This window comes from Haliotis cracherodii, unplaced genomic scaffold (assembly GCF_022045235.1).
Source record: "Haliotis cracherodii isolate W230 unplaced genomic scaffold, xgHalCrac1.p SCAF_9, whole genome shotgun sequence".
Classification (NCBI taxonomy): domain Eukaryota; kingdom Metazoa; phylum Mollusca; class Gastropoda; order Lepetellida; family Haliotidae; genus Haliotis; species Haliotis cracherodii.
Window position 1 is genome coordinate 55,689,557 of NW_027266343.1, and position 13,231 is coordinate 55,702,787.

A 13,231-nucleotide genomic window follows, 5' to 3' on the forward strand; every position below is an offset into this window, starting at 1 on the left:
CATATCACTCACTCACTGTATTCATGATGTGACATATCACTCACTCACTGTATTCATGATGTGACATATCACTCACTCACAGTATTCATGATGTGACATATCACTTCTCACAGTATTGATGATGAGACATATCACTCACTCACTGTATTCATGATGTGACATATCACTCACTCACTGTATTCATGATGTGACATATCACTCTCACAGTATTCATGATGTGACATCACTCTCACAGTATTCATGATGTGACATCACTCTCACAGTATTGATGATGTGACATATCACTCCTCACAGTATTGATGTGACATATCACTCACTCACTGAATTCATGATGTGACATATCACTCACTCACAGAATTCATGATGTGACATATCACTCTCACAGTATTCATGATGAGACATATCACTCACTCACAGTATTGATGATGAGACATATCACTCACTCACAGAATTCATGATGTGACATATCACTCACTCACTGTATTCATGATGTGACATATCACTCACTCACTGTGTTAATGATGTGACATATCACTCACTCACAGAATTCATGATGTGACATATCACTCTCACAGTATTCATGATGTGACATATCACTCACTCACTGTGTTGATGATGTGACATATCACACTCACTGTGTTGATGATGTGACATCACTCTCAAATTATTCATGATGTGACATATCACTCACTCACTGTATTCATGATGTGACATATCACTCACTCACTGTATTCATGATGTGACATATCACTCACTCACAGAATTCATGATGTGACTTATCACTCTCACAGTATTCATGATGTGACATATCACTCCTCACTGTGTTGATGATGTGACATCACTCTCACAGTATTCATGATGTGACATATCACTCACTCACTGTATTCATGATGTGACATATCACTCATTCACAGAATTCATGATGTGACATATCACTCTCACAGTATTCATGATGTGACATATCACTCACTCACTGTGTTGATGATGTGACATATCACACTCACTGTGTTGATGATGTGACATATCACTCTCAAATTATTCATGATGTGACATATCACTCACTCACTGTATTCATGATGTGACATATCACTCACTCACTGTATTCATGATGTGACATCACTCACTCACAGTATTCATGATGTGACATATCACTCACTCACTGTATTCATGATGTGACATATCACTCACTCACAGAATTCATGATGTGACATATCACTCTCACAGTATTCATGATGTGACATATCACTCACTCACTGTGTTGATGATGTGACATCACTCTCACAGTAATTATGATGAGACATATCACTCACTCACTGTATTTATGATGTGACATATCACACACTCACTGTGTTCATGATGTGACATCACTCTCAAATTATTCATGATGTGACATATCACTCACTCACTGTTGATGATGTGACATCACTCTCACAGTATTTATGATGTGACATATCACTCACTCACTGTATTTATGATGTGACATATCACACACTCACTGTGTTCATGATGTGACATCACTCTCACAGTATTCATGATGTGACATATCACTCACTTACTGTGTTGATGATGTGACATCACTCTCACAGTATTTATGATGTGACATATCACTCACTCACTGTATTCATGATGTGACATCACTCTCAGAGTATTCATGATGTGACATATCGTGTACCATCAACATGATCAAGTCAACTCACCAGTGCCAATTTGTGGTTGTCAATGATCGATCAGCTACACTGAGGCAAACCCTTACTCATCATTACAGTAATAAGTAATGAATAATTCCTGTATGTATATTGACTTGTCTGAAATTGTGTAGACAACCGAGGAGAAATGATATTTTAAGCATAGCCTAAGCTAATATTCATGACTTGGTATTAATACAAATGTAGGTCATGGTTCATTTGTCAAGTACTAGTTCATTGATATAGGGTCTTGGCTTATCTTGTGTCGATCATGGCTTATTGATATGGGTCTTGGCTTATCCTGTGTAGAGCATGGCTTATTGATATGGGGTCCTGGCTTATCCTGCGTCGAGCATGGCATCATCACACTAGCTATGAAAGAAATGTAAGACCGAAATAACAAATGCTTGGTTCTGGTGACATTGCTTCCCCTTCATTATGCATTAAATTGAAAAAAACGTGTGTGTTTCTTGTTTGAAGCCACACTCGGTAATCAATGTTTCCGTTTATTAGGGGATGGTGGGGTAGCCTTGTGGTTAAAGCATTTGCTCATCATGCCGAAGACCTGGGTTCGATTCTCCACATGGGTACAATGTGTGTCCCCCACGGTGATGCTCCTGGAATATTGCTAAAAGTTGCGTAAAACAATACTCACTCACTTACTCTCTCAGTTTATTCAGAAAATTTTGGGTCCCCATGACAGATGTACGTACTGTTATGATTTCGCCATAATCAGGATATTTTTTATCTATTATGAGGCTAAATTCAACTATTATGGAAATAATATAGCTATCAATTTGTTAAAAAAATCAGAGTACATTTTGTATTTTACTCATCTCATTACCTGTAATTTGCTCTCAAGATTAACATGACATTCTATCCGGAAGTATACTGCAGGGAGCTCGTAATTAATATTTAATTCAGAATTATTTGGTCGTTTCTAATCTGTGTCAATAACAGTTTTAAGCGACTATGCTTGTCGTAAAAGGCAACTAATTGGATCAGGTGGTCAGGCTCGCTGACTTGGTTGATACATGTCATCGATCCCAATTGCGTTGATCGATGCTCATGCTGTTAATCACTGGATTGTCTGGTCCAGACTCGATTATTTTACAAACCGCCGTCATAAAGCTGGAATATTGCTTAGTGCGGCGTTCAACAACAAACAAACAAACAAACAATAACAGTTTGGCGAGTATGTGAAAATATGTAAACACTATTCCAAATGTAAATGCGTCTTGACAAGCGTGCTCAGTACTATAGCGATGATATCGCTCGCAGTGGTGGGTGGTGATAGAAAAAATGCCAAAATACAGACGGTGATCGAGAAAAATGGCCAAAATGGAAGATTCAGCTATTTACCCAGTCGTAGGGTAATTACTGACAAATAAGTAAAATGACTGAAAATGACTCCTATTTTATCCAGATATTACTGATAAGGCATTGCCGGTTCTTACGTTAGGGTTTTAACAATTTGAGTGCAGCTGCTTTGTATTTCAGAGACAGACTTATCTATTAGATGACTATGTTTGTAAACCAATTTGCAGCTCTGATAAGGCAAATAATGATCATCAGAATTAAATATTACAATGCCTCATTGGAAAATATCTTCTGGAAATTAAGAAGTTATGGGTGAAGATTTTGTAAACGAAATGAGCTATTAGCATGATGAAGGGACGTTCATGTTCAGTGAACATGTTGTGTAATTAAGACTTTCTTGTGATAATTGCTTTAAGCAGCATGAGAAGTATTGTGTGAAGACCTGCCCAGAATATAGTCTCCATGTATTATTGAAGAGGCTTTTGACTAACAAGGATTTGAACGATTAGCCTTTAACTGACGTTGATCGATTTTACCTGTTTGGGAAATTACAGATAATTAGACTAATTAGATTTCCTGTTTTATTGATTAAGTTTAGATCAACATTTTTTGTAAAACAACAGTTGAATTCTGTCAGGATATATCTGATGTAGGAAATTCTTCCATGACCGCAGGAAATCTGCAACCATCTTGGAGATAGATCGTACTTGTTTTGAGTTTTAATTAGTTGCCTTTATGGGGAGTTGGGGTTAGAATAGGTCCCCACCAACCTATTCTTGTTGTAAGAGGCGACCATATGCATTGGGTGGTCAGACTTGGTGTCTTGGTTGATTGTGTGTCATCGTACCCAGACAACATGATTCCTTGTTTACGATACCAGTAACTGGATTGTCTGGTCCAGACTCGAATATTTACATTCCACTGTCGTGTAGCTGGAATATTGTTGAGTGCTGCGCTAACATCAAATAAACATACATTCATTTGTTAAGAAGGTTTGTACCCTGTTCAGGTGGTAGTAGGATTGTTTATCCCTACTGCTTCAGCTTGATTATACTGCTCAAAAGAAGTAAGGGACCACTCTGTTCTTTCATTATGTTCCATAACAGATTAATTAACCATACCTGATTCTTTCATATTACTAGAGTTAATCTGTCATGGCTTGCCTATAGTAATTTGAAAGAATTGGGAGGTCCTTAAGTTTACATTGATCGAGCGGCGTTAAATAACAAACAAACAAACAAACAGATGAAAAACTAAAGGAGTAATCATATGATGGGGTCACGATACGCTATGTATCCCGATATTTTGGGTGCGATACCATTCTTTTTCTTTCTTTTTGCAGGTGAATCACAACCCTGAAACATTTGTAATTAAATTTCAGAGATCAAAGATGGGATATTGTTGGCCAGATATATTGGCTAGAGGGCGATGTGAATGTTTGCTGTGAAAGTCCAACCAGGGGCGGTCGGGTAGCCTAGTGGTTAAAGCGTTCGCTCATCATGCCGAAGACCCGGGTTCAATTCCCAACATGGGTATAATGTGTGAAGCCCATTTCTGGTGTTCCCTGCTGTGATATTGCTGAAATATTGTAAAAAGCTGCGTACTCACTCATTCACTCATTCATGTCCAACCATGAAATATGAGATAATCTGCGTAAGCTGGCGGTCGAACAGTTTCTGTTATTATCCAAATGTTTTTTCAACTATATAACTTGCAATGAATGTATCATATGTATCATGATACAAGGCTCGTAAATCGATGAATTGTATCGTGTCCTCATATTGGTATACAATACTGTATCACTGTATCGTTACACCACTATTAAAAAACTTATATTCACTGTACTTGAAGAAAATTGATTCAAACCCTTTGCCACCTGTGTCACGGTCGTAGTATTTGTGAAATGTTTGATATGCTTTTCCTTCTTCTCGCTCGAGTGTATATGTTGTAACAAGGTATTTTGTGTTGACATATTGTAGGTGCGACTTTGAATGGAATAGACTCAAGTTGGTGGGTTTCCTTTCTACAACTGCTAGCTGGCATTATGTTGTGGGGTGTTTCACAAGCAGTATATATAGCAGACGTCAGACTGTGGTGCATCTCAGCCTGTGGTCATGCTCTGAATCTAGCTGACTGAGACTTGGCGAGTTGGCTTTGTGTATCCTGAGTTGTAACTCTGTTTGGTGATCAATAGACTGTGTGCTGGTCATGTTGTACTTGTTTGCTTGTTTGTTTGTTTAACGCCACACTCAGCAATATTCCAGCTATATGACGACAGTCTGTTAATAATCGAATCAGAACCAGACAATCCAGTGGTTGACATCAAGACCTATTCTACCCCGGATCTTCACGGGTAGCATGGTATTGAAATGGGAAAGCAGTGTTTGAATTTAATTTGGATCCTGCGGTCCTTCATATAAATCTAGGGATCTTAGCAATTTGACGACCATACACTGAAATGTAAAAATCAGGAATGATCCCTACTCAACAGAGGAATTGCATGGCCCACGTATGATATTTTGGATGAAGTGGGGCGTAAGGTTTTGGTTCCAAAACCATTCTATCTCTGGCAGTCTGTTTTCAAAGCTGATCTTTCTTCTCATACCCGATCAAAACATTTATATTTCATGATTCCCTACATTTTGAGTATATTTTGTGGGTCATATTGCAGGGAACCGATGCACAATTCAGCAGTAGACACTGGTTCTAGTTATAGGGTCAGAACCAAAATTCCCAGTAGTTTATATTTTTACAGAATTAATGTCACATCGACAATAATCTATTACCCACAAGGGTATTCTCTTTACTTGTGAAAGTGCAAATGTCAATAAGATATGTGACCAACCATGAGATAAAGGAACCTTTTGGGGGGAAAATCACATTTCATCTTCTTATTTTTTGGAACTATAGTGTTTTTGGAACACAAACATACAAATCGCCAACTTCAATTATTATTTATTACAGAGAAAATGGCATCAATTATGTGGACTCACTTTCTGCAAAGTCCAATTTTCAGACATTTACAACTGTTTATGTAATAATTGGAGTTTTTAGATATACTGTCAGATTAATTGAGAGTAGACATATATGCTGAATTTTTTTAAAATGATGTCTTCATTACATTAGGCCACACATTTTTGATTTTTTATTTCCCTGGCCTGCTGCCCCCACTGAAAAGCAGGTGGAAAAGAAATAAATTAAACATTAAAATATTCATTTTTATAATGTCTCATGCTGTTATAAATGCAGTATAAGTGATTCAAGAAGCCAGCACATATAAGTTAAGATACTCATGAAAAACACATTCTTAGATTCATATAATACACAGAAACAAAACTGATAACAAAAACATGAAATATTGAATGAAAAAAAAATTGCAGCACTAGCAACCATTTAAAAGCCAAATACTTCTGGAGATAAAAGATTTTTTAAGATCTGTTTTCTTCTAAAATGTGGCATTACATATCGCATTCCAGAAGGTAAAAGAAAACAGGGATAGAAATAAACGCTCACCCGTAGGCCCAAGGCTAGTAGAAATTACCTCTGGCCAAGATTATAATTCTACTCGCCTGGAGGACCTGTAAGTGTTATCACATGTGCTGTTCAAGATCCATTGTCAAAACTGTCATACACTGACACCTGTTAATTCTTTGAGGTAAGAAATTTAATTTTAGACTATTAACCTTTTGTATGGCTAGCCAAAAACAATTTCAATAGTCCTGTGGGCTTATGTTGTTTTTGAGTTAATGTCCCTGGAAAACACACCCACCAAATGTGGTTTGGCCCTGATAAAATTTTATTAAAAAGATAAAAAATGTGCATGTCCTGAAGGACGGAGAAATAATCAAAGGGAACCCTGGGAATTTTACTGACCATTAAAATGATTTTTTTGAGTAAGATCTGTTTTTGACATTTGGAGAACTCTACCACAATTCAGTTGAAAAGGTGAAAATACAGGAGTGGAATAAAGATATGATGTGAACAAGTGGAAATGGCTAATTGTTGGAATGGTTCTCTGTATATGAGACCGACATTGATTGCTGCAATGAGGTTGCTGTTATAACTGAACGTGACTCAATTCTTAATGACCCGTGAAGATCCGGGTAGAATAGGTGTTCAGCAACCCATGCTTGCTGCAAATGGCGACTGTGCTTGTCATAAGAGGCGACTAACAGGATCAGGTGTTCAGGCTGGATTGTCTGGTCCAGACTCTATTAAGTACAGACCGCCATCATACAGCTGCAATATTGCTGAGTGCGGCGTTAAACAATAAACAAACAAACAATTCTTAATGATCATGTGCATGATCCTGTGCTGTGCTGTGCTGTGCTGTGCTGTGCTGTGCTGTGCTGTGTTCGTTATTTGTTGTCAAAATGCAGATTTTGGTGGGTCAGTCCCTTGTTTATTTTCAGCTGATCCACTGACGATTTGCTTGTTGTGATATTGATGTTCTAGCCAGGGCAGAGGATCTTATAGATTGCAGAAACTATCATACCTAAGATACTAAATAATCAATGTGTAATGTCTGCTGATATAAGATTCCTGGTCTCCCCAGCGTGTAGCTCCAAGATTTGCCTCAGGATTTCAATTGGCAGTTCAGAGATCTAAAATTCTGCGAACATTTTGTTGCAGGTGACTGTTTCTAGTTGGGGGTACCTACATATACTACTAACAAAGAATTTAAGCACCACCATATTGCTGTAGTTAATCTGTCATACATCTCTGTTTGATTGCCCTGTCCCTTTGACACTGCCTCTCCTGCAGAAATACTGCCTATCTTTTTCATTGCCAGATTGGACCCGGAAAGATCTAGGGTAGAATCATCTTCCCGAGGCAAGGGAGTTAACTGACTATGAAAGTCCAGTTTCCACCCTTGCCGAACTAGGCTGAAATTCCTGGGCTCGACCGTAGCGCCACCAGTGGTTATTACGAGTTATGTTCCTTCTAGGCCTCTCCTATGGACCAATCAGATTCCACCTCTCGTATCACTTGCATTTCAAACAAAATGGTGGCGCCCAGTCAAAACGATCTGATTGATAATCAAGATCTATATTGTGATAAAACGGGTCTTACATAGCGAAGTGCAGCAAATCATGTGAGCACCTTGATTAAAAACATGAAAAGACTTGGAAAATATCTGTTGACAACGAGTTGGCGGTGCACATGCTTTGCAAATCCTGCAATCGACAGAAATATGCACGACATTTTACAAACCGGATTTCGATTTCGGTGCGCGATTTTGATTGGACTATGCATAGACTCGTTAGCACAGCTAAAATGTAACTCCATAATACCAGCCTAGTTCGGCAAGGGTGGAATCTGGACTTTTATAGTCAGTTAACTCACTTGCCTCTGGAAGATGGGGTAGAATAGGTCTTCAGCAACCCAAGCTTGCCGCAAATGGCGACTATGCTTTTCATAAGAGACGACTAATGGGATCGGGTGGTCAGGTTCGCTGACTTTGTTGATGCATGTCATGGTATCCCAATTTTGTGAATCGATGCTGATGTCAGTCACTGGATTGTCTGCTCCAGACTCGATTATTTACAGACCGCCGTCATATAGCTGTAATATTCAAACAATCAATGAATCATTGCCAGATTGGCCTAATGACATCACTGCACCCATGACGTCAAATCTGTATATCATCAGTAGATGACGTCATATGCCAGGATTAAGATAATCTGCGGGACACCTGCCATGGGTCTGAGCTGTATTTATATACACATGATATATGGTATGGAGTGATAATCCTTCCTCATCATAATTCGCTGCACGAGTTATCAGGAGTGTTAGTAGTCAAAGGTTTTGCTCACCTTTATTCAATTTAAGAGGCAACTAGATGCATGGCTTGGGGACCAGGTTCATGCAGGTCATCATATCACAATTGCATGGGTCGATGTTCATGATGTCAATCACTAGATTGTCTGATCCAGACTCCATTATTTACTGACCGCTGTCATATTGTTGGAATAATGCCGAGTGTGGCATTAAAAGCAAATAAACTTTCACCAACCGATTCTGTAAAACTATAGGACATATAATCTTCAAATGTTCGGAAGATGTTCACAACATCTTTCTTTATGATAAAGTAAAGTTTTGCTTTTAAAAAATCAAAATGGCCGCCTTACAATTGTGTGTATGAAACCCACAGGGGGCCGGTGGAGTAGCCTTGTGGTTAAAGTGTTTGCATGTCACGCCAAAGACCTGGGTTTGATTCCCCATATGGGTACAATGTGTGAAACCCATTTCTTGTGTTCCCCGTCATGATATTGCTGGAATATTGCTAAGAGCGGCGTAAAGCCATACTCACTTTGTTAAAAAGCAGCGAATAGATGTAGTCTCTTATCAAATAAAATGATCAAAGTTGTGTTGAATTATTATAAACAAGGTGAATGTAGATTTATTGTTTTCAAAGTGGACATGGTCAATCAGTTCAGTCACTAAGGTCCATGTTTTACATCATGTCCATTGTTCCCGATTATATGACTGGAAAGTTAGCACTTTGTTCTCAACCGGTGTATTTGAAGACCCTACCTCATTTCCAACACCTGATCCCACAGTAAGATCACAACAGTAAACATACCGCTTGTCCTCAATAGTCCATAGATATTATCGCAATAATTTCCTCAGGCCAAATGACAGGCTGTAATAACCTACACCGAACCATCCTGCTGCTGCCATTGTTCGCGACAGCGCTATTGTGGAGTTTAGTATTTACCGCAACAAAAGAGCAAGTGACTATTGACAAACAGAGAGCTTGGTCGGGCTGACTGGTCGCAATAGGGTATTGTTGTAAGAGAACTGGCTATGGCGGATATAAACATTGCCATATCATGTTCGATCCTAGGTAGTTTTTAAATGAGCTTTAGGATATGAAGTTCTGTGTTGATGGTTTGGTTGTGTTTGGATTAGGTTTCATGATAATTTGATTGAATCGCTTACAAACATTTGTGTATGTAGTAATTGTTATTGTTGTGTTATATTCATCTTTTGATTTTGAAATGTTTGGACTTGTATGCAGGTTTCAGTATTGTGGAGCACCATTTCGATGTGTCCTAGAGGGTTCACTCTATGAATTTTCTCACATAGGCCATTTATCTGAACATGTCCAATATTCTAGAGGTATACCCACACTTGTCAATACAGCATAATGTTAAAATGCACCAATGTCAATGAAAACGTGGGCCTTGTTTTGAATTTAGGAGCACAAGCCCCCCCCCCCCCCCCCCCCCCCGAATTATCCCTGCTGGAAGCAAGATTCACTTAATTACAAATGTCGTACTTGCATGTCTGTTTGGTACGCTGAAGGTTAGTTGGTTCTTTTGTGAGTGAGGTGATGGAGTTTATTCCCCATACATGAGTGAGTGAGTATGGTTTTACGCCGTTTTTAGCAATAATCCAGCAATATCACGGCTCGGGACACCGGAAATGGGCTTCACACATTGTACCCATGTCTGGAATCGAACCCAGGTTTTCGGCGTGACGAGCGAACGCTTTAACCACTAGGCTACCCGACCGGCCCTCCCATACATGATGTAGAGGCCAGTCTTGATAATTCGCCAAATCAGACCTCATTGGACTTAAACGCAGAATAGTAGTGAAAGGTATATGATTGGATCACTGAAAATCAGTTATGGCACCAGGTGTTTACGAAAAGGGTAAGCATGCCCTGCCTAACCGGAACACCTGACACTCACAATTTGAATGAAAAAGTCATTTGTGGATCAGTGTCAAGATGGCTGTTACATAGATTGTTGTCTACGAGATGTATTGTCCAGCCACTAGTCAATCTACGACTTTAACCCGCGTCAAGTAAAATTATGTTCAGCCAAGTTAAACATATCATAACACAAAAATCTACTGAAAGTGAAACCCAGAGCCAAGTTTGGGCTGTTCGACTCAAAGGAACGAACAGAGAATGGTCATGAAAACATCCCCACACGTGTGCTAGCTTGTCAACAAGCTGGATGGTCAGTTCATAGACTTGCACAAGTCTCTAAGGCAATAATATTTAGTTTAAATTATAAGTTCTAGATTATGTTAATAATAAGAACATGTTGTCCCTATAACAGACTGGAGTCCTGTCCACATGCCTAGACTTGCCTATTAGGAGGATAGAATTACTTTACATCCATGGACTTTTCTCTCTGTACAGCCTTGGAGCAAGGCTAGTCAGTTCACACCAATGGAGACATTCAACGAAGAATCTTTACCAGTCTCCTTGGAAGTGTTTGCATGATGGTTTTTCACTCCACTTTGTTGACTGTCATATAAATCCTGTATAGCACTTGTTTGAAGCTAAGGCTCTGTTTCCACATATGCTGACTGGGCTGTTTAGTGTTTGTCGTATTTGCTGTTATCACATGGTTGGTCATATTTGGTTAACACGGCATGAGGATACAAAGTTGGAGACGTCCCTCAACAGCCTAGCCAATAGGAGGCAACATTTAATACAGACCTGTTTCACTTTGATTATATTCACTTCCATTCAACGTGTTTGTTGATTTGAATTTATTTAGACAGGTAGAGGAGCCATGTAAAATTGTCATGGCTTTTGAAATAGATTTTTGTCATGATATGTTTGAACTTTATGTGATGAGTAAGCTGAACTCAGTGTGCACTTTCTTCACCCGTAGGAGAGGTGCAGTGCGAAGTTTGATTTCGATGTTTGGATTTTCTGAAAAAAATACAGCCTTTTTTTTACCTAGATTTTTTTTACTGAAACACTTGTGCGACTTATACCTATAACTTCAAAACTACTGCATGGATTATTTTCAAATTTAGCAAACTGTTCCATACTAATAGAAGTGCATTGCAAAGTTTGATTTCAATAAGTGGATTTTCTGAGAAAAATATTCCTTTTTTTTCCTGTTTTGAACTTAGTAACATGTTGGGAATCAAAGTCAGGGGTTTTAGAGAGCCTTGCTCACTTTTTTGCCTTGTCATTGTTATTATTGATATTGAAGTAATGAGTATCAGATTTATATTAATTGTTTTTCATTTTTGTGTAGTTATCAAAGTAAATAAGTAACATAGAGTGAAACATATAGTATAGACAACTGTCTCTGAAATGAAATATTTTTATATATAATAGCAAGGAGCCCAGATTTTCAGGAACTGAAGAAATCTAGGGAGTTTGTGATGTTTTTGTAACAGTAGTATAACTGTTGTATAACATTGGTAGTATAGCAGTATAACACTCGATTTGGAGTCAAAGCCAGCCAATCAGAAAGGGAAATATGGTATATCATGCACAGAGAATTTTTATGATTGATGATTATGATATGTGGGTGGAAACAGAGGCAGGGTCACATGTGGACTGGGTGGAAACAATATTGGGTTGGTCATGTCGAGGGGATGCTCTTCACGCTACATGTGCCTGGTGACAAGTTTTACAAGCCGAGGTAAGAAATGTTATTTGTCATGGTATTAAAAGTCAATATGAAAACTTCTCAATAAAATGCTTGGGCGGTATTCTTTGTTTAGGTAAGCGTTTAAGTGGGAGAGAATGTAACATAGCCGTGTCTTGTAGCACTTAACACTTTCTTTATCTATGATAAGAGGTATGTAGTGACAGAGTGATATAGTGCAGACAGAGCTTGGACCATCAACATTTCTCACACACTGACTCATCATATCGTGGGGTGGCCCAGGGGGTGGCACGTGTTGCCTGAGGGGGGTGGAGGGCTTGGGGTGTTTTTTGAAGAGATGGATGGGTTTGGGATGTTGTTTGAAGAGATGGGTGGGTTTGGGATGTTGTTTGAAGAGATGGGTGGGGGTGTGATGTTGTTTGAAGAGATGGGTGGGGGTGTGATGTTGTTTGAAGAGATGGGTGGATTTGGGATGTTGTTTGAAGAGATGGGTCGCTGTGGGATGTTGTTTGAAGAGATGGGTGAGGGTGGGGTGTTGTTTGAAGAGATGGGAGGGGGTGGGATGTTGTTCGAAGATATGTGTGGATTTGGGATGTTGTTTGAAGAGATGGGTGGGTGTGGGATGTTGTTTGAAGAGATGGGTGGGTGTGGGATGTTGTTTGAAGAGGTGGGTGGGGGTTGGGTGTTGTTTGAAGAGATGGGTGGGTGTGGGATGTTGTTTGAAGAGGTGGGTGAGATGGGATGTTGTTTGAAGAGATGGGTGGGGGTGGGATGTTGTTTGAAGAGATGGGTGGGGGTGGGATGTTGTTTCAAGAGATGGGTGGGGGTTGGGTGTTGTTTGAAGAGATGGGT

The 13,231-nt window shown here is 39.1% G+C and overlaps 1 protein-coding gene across 2 annotated transcripts in view; it reads left to right on the forward strand.

Moving 5' to 3' along the window:
* The window catches only part of LOC139452193 (protein FAM53A-like), an 81,646-nt gene that overhangs the window by 24,296 nt on the left and 44,119 nt on the right, over positions 1 to 13,231 (forward strand). The window lies entirely within an intron of this gene.